At 39.7% G+C, this 16,811-nt stretch overlaps 1 protein-coding gene and 1 long non-coding RNA gene across 8 annotated transcripts in view; one reads left to right on the top strand and one right to left on the bottom strand.

Annotated features, from left to right (window-relative positions):
* Positions 1-16,811, bottom strand: part of caps (capricious) — an 810,649-nt gene that overhangs the window by 669,278 nt on the left and 124,560 nt on the right. The window lies entirely within an intron of this gene.
* Positions 3,455-5,935, top strand: LOC141455377 (uncharacterized). Its single transcript, XR_012459236.1, has 2 exons — positions 3,455-5,619; positions 5,700-5,935. It is a non-coding gene; the product is annotated as an uncharacterized lncRNA (long non-coding RNA).

The raw sequence follows: 16,811 nt of genomic DNA on the forward strand, positions 1-16,811 counted from the left end.
CGGAGGCGTCTAGCAAACATACTTCATTACGAACTTCTCAGATACACCAGTAAGCAAAATTAGCGCCAAAACCTGTTTGACTCCGAAGATATAAATTAAAAATCACTCTCCTTCATAATGTTTGGCCAAAATGTATAAATATCTTAACTAAATACAGTTGTGGCTCCCAAGAGGTCGGTCAGTAGTACATTTTACTGTCTCGCTTCAAAAAGATATTTAACATCTTTAAATCTTGTTAGAAAGGCCTTACCAAAGTGTGTTCATGAATAATTATTGTTGGATTAATTGAAATGATTTTTAATGAGAGCAATAATTATTCTTATATCTAATTGTCTTGTCAACATTTACGAAAGAACAGTTTTGTAAATCTTTCTGGAAAGATAAGTAAAATAAAAAATTATAGATAATGCAAAAATAAAATGTAGCTATTAGTTTCCAATTTCCGCCATTCGCCATAGTTTTATATGAACAAAATTACACTTAGAATAGAGCTTAATATATTTTTCATTTCAATAATGTTCTCTCTTTGAGTTTAATTTTCCAAACAATGATCCATTAAATGAATTAGACTAGATAGATTTAATTAAAGTCTAAAATTATTTGCAGTTTAATCACGTAATGGAATGTGCTCTACAATTTACTGTTCATATTTTTAAAATGAAATATTGATGATCAGCGTCAAGAGTGAATTAAATCAATGAAAATATATTATAAAAAAGGTAACAACAAGAAGAAGAAGAACAAGAAAATTTTCTAAAAATGCCGTTTTTTCCTATTTTAGGCAACTTTTTTCACGAAATTTATCAGATCTGTGTTATAGCAAGCAAATTACAGATTAAAACTGTCTGGTAGGACAGTTGTATAAGGGTTGATCGTCAAAAACTGCACGAAAAAGCGTAACGCTGAAAAACACTCAATTTTGACAATTTTTTTCTCTTTTTCTATAAAAGATAAAATTCCCAAATTTTCTTTAAATTATAGGGCAAACCCTCCTTTATAACTGTAATTTTTTTGCAACCACCCAGATCTAATAGATTTCGAGAAAAAAGTTGCCAAAATGAGCAAAAACGGCTTTTTCAATAAATGTTCTTGTTCTTGTTCTTCTTCTTGTTCTTGTTACCTTAAAATTATTATTACTAATTACTCTGTAAATGTTGGCCCGATTTTGATAAAATATAAGTGAGGATTTGCCCTATATTTTGAAGGAAATTTGAGAATTTTATCTTTTATAGAAAAAGAGAAAAAAATTGTCAAAGTTGTGTGTTTTTCAACGTTGCGCTTTTTCGTGCACTTTTTGACGATCAACCCTTATTACAACTGTCCTACCGGGCAGTTTTAATTAATATTTATTTATAAAGGGAATATCGGAGCACCAAGAAGAATCGCCTAATTGAAAAATGATGGGAAAGTAAATTACTGGAAACTAATAATACTATTATTAGCAGATTGGAGAGTTTGTTTTTAGATGCTTGGGACTCTGTTTAAATCCTGACTTCGAATCTTTACGAAATACTCCATTTTTGTTCGAAGTTTAAGTGGAAAAATTTCTAGAAACTCGTGAAATCATTTTTCAGAGAACTGCATCATCTTTACAGAAAACTAGCACTTATGCTCCATCGATTTAGAGTAAAACCTTTAGAGTCGTGTTCACCAGAAGCTTCTAACCAAACAAAAAAATCTTGTATCTGCGTTTTTTCCTATTCTAGTGCTACGATAGACAATGCCAATGTTAGAGCGTAAGGGTTGGGCTCTTGGATGGAATTCTAATTTCAAAGGAATTTCAACCACTAAACCTCCCATTGGGAGCGCCTCTGTGGGGAACTCTTTTTTTGGGTGAGTTCATTAACAGACAAACTCTGCTTCGTACATCTTTTTCACGCACATTTAACACTTTAACGACCTCTACTCTACATTTAAGCTCACTAATTCACAATAGATTTTTAGTCCTCGTGGATTTAGTTTGTAGTCACTCACTTAACAGAGCTACAATATCACGCAGAATTTTTTTTAATTTAAAAAAGAACATTTTCTAATTCAGAGGACCGCAAAAGCAGCACCTTCGGTTAAAATTGAAACTCTTCAGGTTTGCAGTACTATTTGTGCATAACATAAAAATGTGGCTCCATTATTAGGTACGTAAGAGTAAATATTTACAAGAAATATTTATCAAGTAACTGTTTTTATTTCCATTAATATTCTTAAATTGGTGAGGATTGTAAAAAGGCTGAACACTCTGAGAAGGAGATATTCTGTATTCAAAATAACCAAATCTCGAAACTCAATGGCCAAAGGTTGTTTCTTTAGTTGGGATAGCGACATTCATCTGTTTAGTTCACAATAGCAAACCTGACAGTGGATATAGCTCCAGGGCTACAGGTCTGGACAAGTTTAGTTTTCTGTTTTCAGTGAAATGGAGCCTTAGGTTTCTTTTCTTACTGCATTTCTTTTCATACAAACTTCCATTTTCTGAAATATTTTAATATTAATATTTTATTTTACTGAGATATTTGTTTTTATTATTGTGATTGTTATTTATATTTTGCTACTACAACCAACCCAAACGTTTTAGCTCAGTTCAATTTCTCGATCTCCACGGTGTTGACGGTGTACAATTAGTAGCAAATAAAAATAAAATTATCTTCAACGGGTGATAAATCCAGATTGTGTCTTCATTCATCCCTTTCATCGGGGGTAACCACTAACAGATGACAATCTTGCAGCGCTCTCAGAAACTAGTTCCTACTCTTTACATCGGTTTTTAGTGAAGAAATTACTTAGTAAGCTTCAAATTGCATTCAATTTTAATATGATTTCCTCTGGAGCATTCACTTTTACACCATTTCCCCCAATAGCCACTCAGTGCCTCTCAGTTAACAGAAAACTGAAGAGGTTACACAGTAAAAAGCGCTTCCAATGTCAGCGCCGTTCTAAGTGCCCAGTTTATTGCTAAACAGGCCACACACTGTAAAAACTTGACTGTAACTACTATCTGAACTCCAGACATCATACAATTGCCGAACAGCACCGTTGTTTCAACCAATCTCTCATATGAGCTCATGTTTTTGCCACCACAAACCCGAATCTGTACCAACCACGGCCCACTAACTCCTCAAGAGATAATGGTGATAAATAGTAAACTAACATTGCAGGCAAAAACATTAATTTTATTGACCACCTTTGATAGCGGCATTAATTTTGAAGTTCTCTTCAAATTCGCCCTCTTTTATTGCCAAAATAGTTTCTACGCTTACAAGCAAACTAAGCTTCTCACAAACAGAAATCGCCCATTAAAGTAAAGCAATCCAAAAAAATACAAATTAAATTACTCGACAAATGATTAATTTCAAACAAGTGTGAGGAGCGGACAAGCGAGTGGTGGGGCGGAGAAGACTTGGAGTGGAGTGGGGATGGGGCATCACAGCGAGAAGAGAGGCAGTGTGGCCTGTGGAGTAGTGATGGGCAGAACGAGTCCGTCTTTGGACTCGTTGGATTTGAATCAGTTCCAGGGTTGGAATCGATTCCAACAACTCGTTCACCGATTCCGGTCTCTGTACTTACCCTATGCATTAGTAACATTGTAAAAAATATCATTAAATGTTAGCTTTCCCAGTTAATAACAAAACTATATTTCTTTAACACACATTGAGTACTATCCCTAATTTCCAATTGCACTGATAAATATAAAATTAACAACGTAACACAAAAATTAACATAAAAATAGACTAGTCAATTATAAAAATTAAAGCAATGCTGTTTAGTCATTATCTAGCTTGACCACTGGAAGACTGGAGTTAATGTGCTTCAAGAGGATCCAAGATAGAGAAACGGAAATGGGTAGGAAATTATTCCCATAAAAAAAAATCTAACCCTTCAAGCAAAATGATAATTACTCATAACTAAAGAAATATTTATTTACTAGGACTTGTATATCAAGCTTTAAAAATATTATCTCATTATCTTACGAAAAGAAAAAGCTGTGTGCTTAATCTTTAACATAGCGCTGGACACTCTTATTCTTATCTTCATTGGGTAAGTTTAACCGTGTACATGACCGTGAGACAGTCAAAGTAACACTGAGCCAAAATTTAGTATTACCTAATTGGTTTACTTACTGCAGTATCCCTCCCACTCTATCACCAATTTCACAAACATTCATCGATTGGAAATAATTTTTAGTTAAATATTCGTTTTATTTGAATACAAAAAACATTATAACGCTTTCTTAAGATGATTTTAATTTTTAAAATTTGTTTTTGTCCATTACTCTTATAAAATACGAAGAATTTCAAATAAAATATAATATACAAACACAATGATCTAGTGTGCAGGTGGAGTCAGTCCTCGTTACCATAGCAATGGAACCGTTAAACAACTCCGGTTCCAGCTCCAGCAATTTCTATTGGCTAGATTCAGTGAACGAAAAAATGGAACGAGTCCGGTTTCAAAAGGATTTAAATCACTCCGGATTCGACTCCACCAACTCCAGTGGATTTAACCAATGAAAATGCTAGAGCTGGGCCGGAGTCGTTTAACGGTTCCGTTGTCATGGTAACTACGACTGACTCCACCTGCACACTAGATCATTCTGTGTTTGTATATTATATTTTATTTGAAATTCTTCGTATTTTATAAGAGTAATGGACAAAAACAAATTTTAAAAATTCAAATCATCTTAAGAAAGCGTTATAATGTTTTTTGTGTTCCAATGAAACGAATATTTAACTAAAAAATATTTTTAATCGATGAATGTTTGTGAAATAGGTGATAGAGTGGGAGGGATACTACACTAAGTAAACCAGTTAGGTAATACTAAATTTTGGCCCAGTTTTACTTTGACCGTCTAGCTGACATGTACACGTTCAAACTTACGCCAATGAAGATGAGAGTAAGTGTCCAGCGCTAAGTTTAAGATTAAGCACACAGCTTTTTCTTTTTGTAAAACAATAAGATAATATTTTAAAAGCTTGATATTCAATTCTTAGTAAATAAATATTATGAGTAATTATAATTTTGAAGGGTTAGAATTTTTATGGAATAATTTCCTACCCATTTCCGTTTCTCTACCTTGAATACTCTTGAAGTAAGTTAACTCCAGTCTTCTAGTGGTCAAGCTAGATAATGACAAAACTGCATTGCTTTAATTTATATTTGACTAGCCTATTTTTGTGTTAATTTTTGTATTACGTTGTTAATTTTATATTTATCAGAGCAATTGGAAATTAGGGATAGTACTCAATGTGTGTTAAAGAAATATAGTTTTGTTATTAACTGGGAAAGCTAACATTTAATGATATAATAATATAATAAATTGCGTGACATTTGTTCTTATGTTTAATCGTTCCAAACCTTCTGCTGCCTCATTTTCATTTTTATTTGCCTAAATTTTTTGGGGCGGGGCGGAATCACTTTTTTTAAAAATAGGGATTTGAATCAACTCGTTCCACCATCGGACTCGTTCCAATGGAACGAGTCCGCTCAAATAGCCCATCACTACTGTGGAGCGGATAAGGCATGTAATAGGAGGGAGTAGCGCTCGATTACCTGCCGCTTGTCTCTAGCCAGCTGTGGTGTCTGAACTGAACTGAGCGACCGACTGACAGACCTGAGCCGATAGTGAAGGTGGAATTTCTTAACTTACAGTTAATCATTTTATGTTTAATAAAAGGTTCCGTTAAATTTGGATTTTGTGTTTCCTTTAGGACCCACTTCCGTTCCCGACCTTACAAATGGTGACAGGTGTGAGGGTATAACATTCAAAAATAAAGTAAAATTAAATAATAATAATAATAAGATTTTTATATGTAAAAAAAAAAAAAAAAAAATTTATGTAGGTATGCATGTATTGTATATAATAACGAGAATGATAGTCATGTTTGTTGTATAGTCTATGTATAGTATATGTATGTGTTTACGTGATTAAAAGTTATTTAGTTTATTTTCTGTTTTATTTACCTTTTCGTTTATGTGAGTAACAGTCATTCAGTTTATTTTCATTTATGTTTATGCATTTAACAGTCATTTAGTTTATTTTCTGTTTTATTTACATTTACGAGTGGAGCAAAAGATTCGTTCTTTTACTAAGTATATTAAGTAGTATTACCACCTAGTAGTAGGGATTGTGTATTACTGGATTAAGCTGAAATAGGAACGTGCGCTTCTCCAGTGGAACGACCTTGAGAGCGTTCGCGCGATAACTCTGTAACGAAGGCTCCTCCACGCTTGTTGAAGATTTTCCCAGTTTCCGAGAGGTGGAATATTATTTTCCTAGGCTATTTTTCTATTTTAAATTTTCAAAAAAAAAAAAAAAACCACTGGTGAAAGTATTTACTGATAGGCCAGGGGGTGTAAAGGGGTAGTGTAGGGGCCCGTTGGAACCAGCTCGACGAGCTCTCTGAACAGGTAATCCTTTCCAAACCGGGTATCATGGACGGAGAAATCGAAAAATTAAAAGCGGAGGTGGCCAGATTAACGAAACAGGTGCAAACGTTAAGTGTAGCCTCAGCATCTTCCCGCGATAGCTCTATACAGGCAAGCCAGGTTGTTAGAAAGGAACTGGGACTGCAGTCTTTGATTCAACCTTGGAGTGGAGGAGAGGGAGAGGATGATGTTGATACTTTCCTGCAGCATTTGGACATGGTGGCGGTCACCGGAGGATGGAGCGAACAGGAGAAAATGTTAATCTGTCGTTCAAAATTAACCGGAGCCGCGAAGGCTTGCATAACGGCTCATCCGGAATTATTAAAACCCACGGCCCAATTCCAAGAGTATACCACCATACTCCGTCAACGGTTTGAAGGGTTCTCGACTCCGGAACAGCGATTACTGCAATTGAATTCCATAGAACAGCTATCGGGGGAGAAAGTACGCGATTACGCGGATCGATGCCGTAGAGTGGGAGAGCAGGCGACCCCCAAATCCAGCTCAGCCGAGGAAGCAACATGGATAAGGGGACATTTCGACAGGGTGGTGACGGCGGCATTTATCAAGGGACTGAAACCTGAGGTTCGCCGACAACTCCAATTTGACCCCCCCTCCAGCTTCCAGGAAGCGGTGAACAAGGCTTCTAGAGTGGAGCAGGCGTTGACTGATGACCCGACCAGCAAAGATGTCTGGGCCATACAACAGGAGAGAGTCGTGGGTGGGCGCTCTGCACCGAAATCGGGGTCCTCGAGTGTTCTATGCTACCGATGCCACCAAAAGGGCCATATCGCTAGGGACTGCTCTCGACCAAATGTAGTACCGGGACCGGGGAACAGGAGATCCCTTCGGCTTCCTACCCCGGCAGTTTGCTTCGTGTGTGGCTCCACCAGTCATTTCGCACGAGCCTGTCCCAGGCGCGCCACCCGAGCGGTGACTGTAGGTGAGGAGGCGAAATCGCCAATGATCCCAAAAGCCGGGGGCTCGACGGAAGCCCCGCCGTCGTAGGCCCAACCAATAAAGGGGTCGCCTATATAATCCCGAGTGTCACTTCGACCCAAGAGAGGGGACTAATACAAAAGGTGGAAATCGGGGGAGTACACCGGAAGTTGTTAATAGACAGTGGGTCGGAGATATCGATATTGAAGAAACCTATAGCGGGCTATCCAATACATCCTTCTAGAGTGGTGGCCTCAGGGATCACGGGTGCTCCGATAAATCTCCAAGGCGAGCAGGAGTTAGAGTGCCGAGTACACCCCCTTACTTTCTCACACAGATTTGTGATCGCCGATGTGATATCTCGGGCGGATGGAATAATGGGTTGGGATCTTTTAAGCAAGGTGGGCTTTGTGATCGATGCTGCTCAAGGGCAGCTGGTTATAAAGGGGGTAGCAAATGTGAGCCATGGACGAAAAGAGGGAGACATTGTTGAGAGAGCGGAACTAAGGGGGACCGGTCCCAACCCGGAAGTGAGCCAAGTCCAAGCCGTGACGAAAACTGTAATACCGCCCTTTAGCGAAATCATGGTCGAGGGGAAATTGAAACAGCACCGATATAGGGATGTGCTTGTGGAGCCTATAGCCCAACCTCAGCATGGAATACGGGTTGCACGTAGTCTTAATAGGCAGGAGGGACGCAAGCTGTGGGTTAGGATGGTGAACCTCACTGGAGGGAACGTCGTAGTAGCGAAAGGTCAACATCTTGGGTTAGCGGAGGCGGTAAACACACAGGGCGGATCGGGGGAAAATGAAATAGAAGGAAGGGCCTCGGTCAGAGTTCAAGGAATAGAGATGAAGGTACTCGAGCAAGAAAAGTTGATAGAGGGGTGCCTAGAACGACTATCTCACTTAAGTGGCGAGGAAAGGGCCGGTATTTTGGAGGTCCTCAAAAGGCACATTGGCCTATTCGGCCCTCCTGGGAAGGAAGGATGCCGAGCGGGGGTGTACCACAAAATAAGAACCACCGAAGAGGGCCCAGTCGTAAAGAGACCCTACCGGGTACCTTTCCACCAGCGTGACGTGGTCGCTGACCATATTCGGGATATGTTGGAGGGGGATGTCATTTGTCCTTCGACAAGCCCATGGTCTGCGCCTGTGGTGTTGGTCGAGAAGAAATGTGAGGATGGTTCTCCTCCCAAATACCGGTTTTGTACCGATTTTAGGGGGTTGAACAAAATTACCAAAACAGATGCCTACCCTCTACCTCTTATAGTCGAAACCTTGGAACGACTGGGCCGGAGTAAGTATTTTTCAACGCTCGACCTAACTAGTGGGTACCATCAAATTCCAATCTGGCCCGAGGATCGGGAGAAGACAGCCTTTACGACTGCCGGGGGACATTACGAGTATAAGAAAATGGCCTTTGGGCTGGTCAACGCACCAGCGACGTTTCAACGTCTGATGGACCAGCTGCTGGCAGAGATAAAGGGAGAAGAGTGCCTAGTATATTTAGATGATATTATCATCTACAGCGCCACCATAGAGGAACACTGCCAGCGATTAGAACGGGTGTTGGTACGGTTGGAGAATGCAAATTTGCGAGTCAACCTGAACAAATGTACCTTTGCGCAGCAAGAAGTGCGTTATCTGGGGCACCGGGTCACGGCAGAGGGGGTTAAACCAGATCCGGGCAAGGTGGAGGCGGTTGCTAATTACCCAGTCCCACAAAACTCAAAGGAGTTGAAAGCCTTTCTGGGCCTGTGCGGATACTACCGGCGTTTTGTGAGGCGATTTGCCGATTTAGCAAAACCAATGACCCAATTACTGAGAAAGGAGGTGACCTTCCAATGGGGGAAAGTCAACAACAATCCTTTCAATCGCTGAAAGAAGCATTGTGTTCGACCGCTGTTCTCATCTATCCGGATTTCAGAGACCCTTTTATGTTGTCTACCGATGCATCTGGCGTTGCTTTGGGGGCGGTCTTGTCCCAGATGAGAGAAGGGCACGAGAGGCCTATTGCCTATGCCAGTCGCCAGCTTAGTGCAGCGGAACGAAATTACTCCACCACGGAGAGAGAGCTCCTGGCGGTGGTGTGGGCGACGGCTCAATTTCGCTGCTATCTTCTGGGACGCCGGTTCACCTTAGTTACAGACCATTCCGCGCTGCGTTGGATGCTCCACCTCAAAGATCCATCAGCCAGGTTGACGCGTTGGTCTCTCCGGCTGGCAGAATTTACGTATGAGGTTGTGCATAAACCGGGGGTGAAACATGCTAACGCGGATGCACTCAGTAGAACAATTCGGGCGGTGGAGACGACTCGCGGGGACCGCGTAAGCGGATGGCGTGCAGCCCAGAGGCGCGATGAGTGGTGTCGAGCGATGGTGGGAGCGGAACGAATACAGACAGCAAAGAATGGACTGCTGTATCGGGCCAGAGAAGAAGGCGATCGCTCAACTTGGCAAGTGTTAGTTCCGAAAAGTAAAAGAGTATTGGTGATCTCTCACTGCCACGGAACCGCTTGGTCCGGGCATCCGGGGGTGAAACGCACGATACAGAGGGTCCGAGCGAAATTTTACTGGCCTCAGATGAGTGGCGATGTAAAACAGTACGTAAGAGAATGTAGAGTCTGCCAAGAAAGAAAAACCCCAGCTGGGTTGCGAGTCCCTCTAGCGGAGGTACCGGGAGCCTCTCGCCCCTTTGAGCAGGTTTCCCTTGACATTGTGGGACCTTTGCCTAGTACGGCGGCCGGTAATCGCTATTTGCTGACCATAATCGACTGGTTCTCGAGATATGCCGAAGCCGTGCCCCTGAAAGAACAGTCGGCAGAGGAGACCGCTCGAGCCTTTGTGGATACTCTGATTCTCCGGCATGGAGCTCCGGAGAGAGTGCTCACAGACCAGGGACGGAACTTCACCTCGGAATTATTTCGCGTTGTTTGTAAGCGGTTAGGAATAAGAAAATTACAAACAACTGCCTACCACCCTGAGGGAAATGGCTTAGTGGAAAGGCTACACCGAACGTTGACGGACTCACTGGCTTGTATAGTAAGACGTGATGGGAGGGACTGGGATCGGTGGGTGCCCTACGCCCTGATGGCGTACCGAACCACTCCTCATTCGTCCATAGGCTACTCGCCCCATTTCTTGATCCATGGGAGAGAGCTCCGGCAGCCGTTTGAGTGCGAGCTAGATGCCAATGAAGGTCCAAATGGCGTGGCGGAATTCATCCGGCAGATACAAAAAAATTTGGGGGAGGCCTACCAGCATGCCAAAGATATGGACTCGCGGACAAGAAGAGAACGAGCGAGAACTCACGATCGGGGGAAAAGGGTGCGGGGTTTCAACGTAGGTGATAAAGTTTATCTCTATGAACCAGCGGTACCGGTAGGGCATGCGCGAAAGTTTAGGCGCCCGTGGACAGGACCGCACAGTATATTGGCTCGAATATCCCCAGTAAATTATGAGTTAACTCTCTCCTCGGGAGGGCGATATGTTGTCCATGTGAATAGACTTAAGCCGGCCGAGACGAGAGTTCCTTCTCTCAATAGCCTCAATAGAGAAGAGATGGATCGAGAAGAATTCGAGCTAGGAGATTCCAGGGGGGTTGAGGGTGGACGTGAAGGTGAGGGAATTGACATAGAGCCTGTAAGCGAGGAGAGCTCGGAGGTGTCCGAGGACGAGGGGGAGGCCAGTCCCAGTTCCGAAGATGAGGGATCAGTAGAGGAACTTACAGTGGTGGACGATCCCACGAGAGATCCAACCTGGTCTCCAGGCCAGGAAGAGTGGGACCAAACGGAAGCGGCCGAAGTGTCGAGGTTACCTTGTACCCTCAGATGCCATTCGCGTCGCGAGGTGGAGCCGGATAAAGCCGCAGAAAATAAGGGGGAGGGATCCCCAAACCGATGGGAATGGGTTAATACTCGGCCCCGATTCCGGAACCGGACCCAACAGTATTCAGCAAATGAGTCCGGGGAGAATGAATAACGAGAAAACTAGGTCGATAGGGAACTAAGGCAGTAGGTGGTGAGAGTCCACTAACCTCAAACAAAACTAATTTTGATCTGAAGTTAGGACTAGACACTGACAGAGGCTGAGTGCGGAGTGCTGGTGGTGGAGAGTGCGAGCGGACGAGTGCCCCCCCCTTATGACCGACAAAAGATCCGCACCTAATAGGGGCCTTATGAAGAATTCACTATCTCCTAAAATAAAGCCAAGTAGCAGCCCTAGCCTGGTGGAGGGCGTGGAGATAGCCGAGTGGAAAATGGTCGACAGGCTGGTCAACAGTGAGGCAAACGCTCGAAGAATTGCTATTGTTGAAAGCTGCTTTGGAAGTTCCGGCCTTAGGACCTTAGGAAGAGTCTTAGTTGGAGATGGAGTTCTTACAAAATGTAGGAGGAAGCCTAATGATAGACAGTTCTTCCTTTTAACGACATCCTCGTCTATGGGAATATTATAATCAATAAGAAAATCGAAGACATCATTGGCGTAAATGTGGCGATGTGGTTTGCGGCCCGTGTCCCAATTGGCTTAAGTGAAAACAGGAAAAGTGAAGCTTGCAGGAGAAGCCTCACTTTTTTTAAAGGGGGAGCAGATGTGAGGAGCGGACAAGCGAGTGGTGGGGCGGAGAAGACTTGGAGTGGAGTGGGGATGGGGCATCACAGCGAGAAGAGAGGCAGTGTGGCCTGTGGAGCGGATAAGGCATGTAATAGGAGGGAGTAGCGCTCGATTACCTGCCGCTTGTCTCTAGCCAGCTGTGGTGTCTGAACTGAACTGAGCGACCGACTGACAGACCTGAGCCGATAGTGAAGGTGGAATTTCTTAACTTACAGTTAATCATTTTATGTTTAATAAAAGGTTCCGTTAAATTTGGATTTTGTGTTTCCTTTAGGACCCACTTCCGTTCCCGACCTTACACAAGAAACTTAAGTTTGAAATAAAATAAATATTACAGATAGATAAAACATGGAGGTTTCCACCCTAATGAATATGCAACTTTGCAACTCTTAAATATTCAATATGGTAGTACTTGAAATTCGTTTGAAAAGGGAAACAAGTAGAAAGTTAGCTTGGATTCCCATGAGAGTGCTTGGAATCCGAGTCAAAGTTTCTGATTAATGCTGCGACCAAACCAGCCGAGTGCGCTCTACAGCTAACCTACCTCCAGTATAACCTTTCTACAGGCTACAATACTTCCAATTGGACTCCTACCTAACTATCACTCGCCCAGATCGACATATACACATTTCTTTATCGTTATTTTCAAATTAGTGGTTGCATTTTAATTTGTAACTCCGATTTAAAAGAAAAAAAATTCGTTTTATTCTTCATAACATAATGTTAACCACTTGACAATTATTCTTCAAGTGTTGTAGTATACAACTGTTTGTTTCAGATTTAAGCCCTTTAAAAAGAAATCTAAGGGTTGATCCTGCTAAGCTCTAATACAGCACGCTACACTGAACACCACGGGAAAGATTAAAACCAGTTACTTTACTAAATTCAATCATTGATTGACCACATTTTAAACTCATCCAAATTTATCTAATGTAATTGAAGCAGTACACTGCCTCCTAATCTATAGATTGACACTTATATGCTTACAGGGGAATGTAGTTCTCAAAGACATACCTACATAGTGTTACACCCAAAAAATGGTACTGAAATCCTACTGAATTTCCTGAATTAGCCACCAGAAAGAATTAAAATTTACAGTGAAGTCAAGCATTGCCATTTATAGTGAAGTTGATGAAGAGATTCTCAGTGAGTCGCATAAGATGGAAGGAAACTGCTCCAATAATAAAGCGAAAGAATTCGAAATGGGCATGGTGCAGATATACTGCTGGCATAGGCGGTCTGCTGGTAACCATACTGTCTATGTTTCCACGAAATAGCCGGGTGTCTTTGCAAACAAAAGGAACAAGTTAAAGAGGCGACATTTTAATTGCATCACTCGTGTTTGGAGGATCGCTAGCTCCCACCACAAAAGGCTCAGACATCAAGTTGTTCAGTAATGATGGCGATAGAGCAAGGCGATTATGTTTCCCTGAATGATAATTCGATCCTATTTAAACAGATTTAAGATCAAGCAACACAAATTCTTGTTCGGTGGGAACAAGTTCTTCGTAGGCTGCAAAGACGCTTGTACAGGAACAGGGTAACATCAGACTAGTCTGTGGTTCCTCAAGGTGACATTTAGTCATAGTTGCATCTTCATAAGCTTCTTCAAACCAGTTAGTATCAAGAGCTTTTGAAATTTTTTGAACCCCATTGAGGCTTTGATGGGTTATTGTAGTAATCATGAACATTTCATGAAATTATAAAAAATTGTTACTATTATTTTTTGTATTTACTGACGATTCATGCTGAAAAAAGATGAAAAAACGAATATATAACGTAAATACGCCCTTTTTTTTTTAAAAAAAAAAAGAAAAAAGAAAACACTTTTTCTGAATCATTTTCTGTATTTCTGGTAAAAACTGGACATAAAAATTTGGTCTGGCCGCAGTACAATCTACTTACTTATATACTGAGAGACAGTAAAAAGAAAATGGAGAACGAACTAGAATTGTGGTGAAGAGTTGTGGTCACCAATGCCAACCGCTTTTTTTTAATAATTCCTTTGTTTTATAATATATATCAAGAAATATTATTCCCATAATCCTGGCGTTCATCCTCAACTGTGTTATACAGAGGTTCTCTTCATCAGTGAACAATCCGTGAAATTATTCTTTTCTATTTATACCTCCTCTGGCTCCAGGTTAGCCAGGAGGTTATCAACTGCTCTCTGTATCTGAGGAGGCACGTTTGAAGGCACAGTACATGCTTCACAAGTTGAGTAAAGTGCATTATTTCATAAATTAAGGAATAAGTTCGATCCGTTACGTGAAAGATATTGATCACTTAAATATGTGACAGGAGGTTTCCAATTTTTTTGGTAATTAAACGCAACTCTCCCAAAATTACTAATTAATTATTAAACCTTCTTGTTTGTAACTGATGTAAAATTAATTTTTAGCCATTCTGTGAATGCTTGAGAACATCTAAAGCTCTTAACATTTGATTTTTCTTAGAAAAATCACTCGGAAAACTACTTATTTCCCGATATCAAGAAAAATACTAGCTTTACTGCCTTGGCAATATTTTCAGTAGAAAGGGGATGAAAAAAATACATAAAAATGACCTATCGCGAACTCTTCTTTATCTTTGATAACAAGTTAAAAAATTGAAATATGATTAATAAATAGCAGATTTTGAAATGGCCTAGCACCTTTAATTTTGAAGATATCAAATTCCGGTTTCTTTCATAACTTTTTATACTCTTTAAAACTGTGTATGTGAAAATGGGGGTCAACAGCGAACCCTCACTTTTGGTCGCGCGTCAGCCGCGTGTGCGGGCAGGAATCTAAAATCAAGTCACATATTCTGAAACTAGAGGTGACGGGCAACAAATTTTACCTCTACCGTTTTTTGCTCAGATTAACCGTTTAAGCATGAAATGCATTTGAGCCGTCTTAAAATGAACACCCTGTATATAATTCTATGTATTATTAAGTAATTAATTGTTTATAGATTTAAAAAATTATTTAAATTATACATTTGTCATGTTTCAAGAAATGTTTCGAGCATTATGTTTTATTTCTAGCATGAAAGTTTTTTTTTGCAATCAGCAAGAAAGAATGATGAAATTAATTCTTAGATTAGATCTGTTAAAAATTAACGAATAAGCCCAATAATTTATTTTATATCTAAAATTTATTTTAGAAGATCCAATTTACCCAGACTGGGCACAACATTTTTCGATGTAGAATCAACAAAATTAAAAATTAGTTAAAATTGGTGACCTCAACATAGGCCCCATCCTCGTGTTAGTACAAACTTTACATTGTTTTAAACAACTTGATTAAGTGATAAATTATTTAGCCAAATGAGAGTACGTAGCTCGTAATTATTTCGAATGAATTTTCAATTTACTCTTTTAATTCTTTAAATCATGGCAACACCATCGCATTTACCAGATATAAATAGATAAAAGTTTAATTTTGTTCATTATAATTTCTAAGTAATTATTCCACGGTCCGAATACGCACTTTTTGAATAATAAACTTTAAAGAAACTGAATATTTCATTAAGTTACACTATGCAGCTAAGTGAAATGCATTAAATTCCAATCCCCTGAAGAGATACGACATATTGCATCATTAGAGTTGCAAGCAGTTAAGGACAAAATCATGTAGTTTTAAATAATTGATTTCCCGTAATTATACGGAACACTAGAGTATGGGCTAAGCATAACATACCGGATCTATGTAAAATTTACAACTTTTTACAAAGAAAATATATCAACCATCTACAATGTACTTTCGTCACTGGATTACGGTTATAAAATGGACAGTTTTGGATTTTTAATTTATTAATAACAAATATGGATCCTGCTTAAGAATATCAAGAGTATACTTATTTATTGTATTTAGAAAAATTCCCTCAACCAGTATTAATAAATTTCATATTTACGTCGTTTCCTACGCACAGACTTAAGACTATAGTCTTAAATTTAGTTTTCAGAAAATTTTAAATTAGAATTGTAATAATTACGTGTAATAATGTACCTGATAATAGAAAATTCTCATATTGCCCGGACTCCTTCCGGATAAATGTACAATAAAAATTCATGAGTGCATGATATTTTTAATATTTCCGCATCATCAAAGCTTTATCTCTTAGATTAAGTTAGTTTTAGTAAACTTATAATTACAGCAATCGAAAAATATGCCTAATATAGTAAGAAATAATTCGTTAGGTATATTATAGGAATTATGGCCATACGATAATGAAAAATTCACTTTATTGTGTGTAGCAGATATAAGCCCAGTTGGTCGAAAACATTAGTTACATTGAGATAAGTAGCATTAGACAAAGTGTTTTCTACCACTAGCACCTTCTTCTAAGTCCTTTAGTATTATTTATTCATGCTCTATTCATCATCATTAGAGCTATCATCTCTCTAATGGAGAGCTCATAAACCTGAAGATATGGCCTATTTACATATTAAATTAATGTTATATGTTCGCCTAATGTGCCAAGTTTTACATTACACCTAGCCCAATGAAATGTAATTTTGACTAAATCATTCAAATTGGACATTGATTTTTTTTTTTTTTTTTTACCTACTATAATTTTGAAATAATAAATGATTTCTTTACTGTAGGCCGTTCAACCACGCTCCTTGGTCTTTTAATTACGTCAAGAAATAAAGAAATGTAAAAAGATTTTTGGTTAATCCGGTGAGACTCTTAAATTCTCTGAAACTTCCTAGCGATTACTCTTGAAAAAAGTAAGTTTAGCTGCTAGAACTTGTATAAGTAATATAAGGACTAATAAAATTGAATATAATTCTCAAGCAGCCACTCGGACAGTGACTTTAAAACTATAGATACAGACAAACCACCCACTACATAAA

Source organism: Rhodnius prolixus, unplaced genomic scaffold, assembly GCF_049639745.1.
Source record: "Rhodnius prolixus isolate KJV_2025 unplaced genomic scaffold, Rpr scaffold_4, whole genome shotgun sequence".
Lineage (NCBI taxonomy): Eukaryota > Metazoa > Arthropoda > Insecta > Hemiptera > Reduviidae > Rhodnius > Rhodnius prolixus.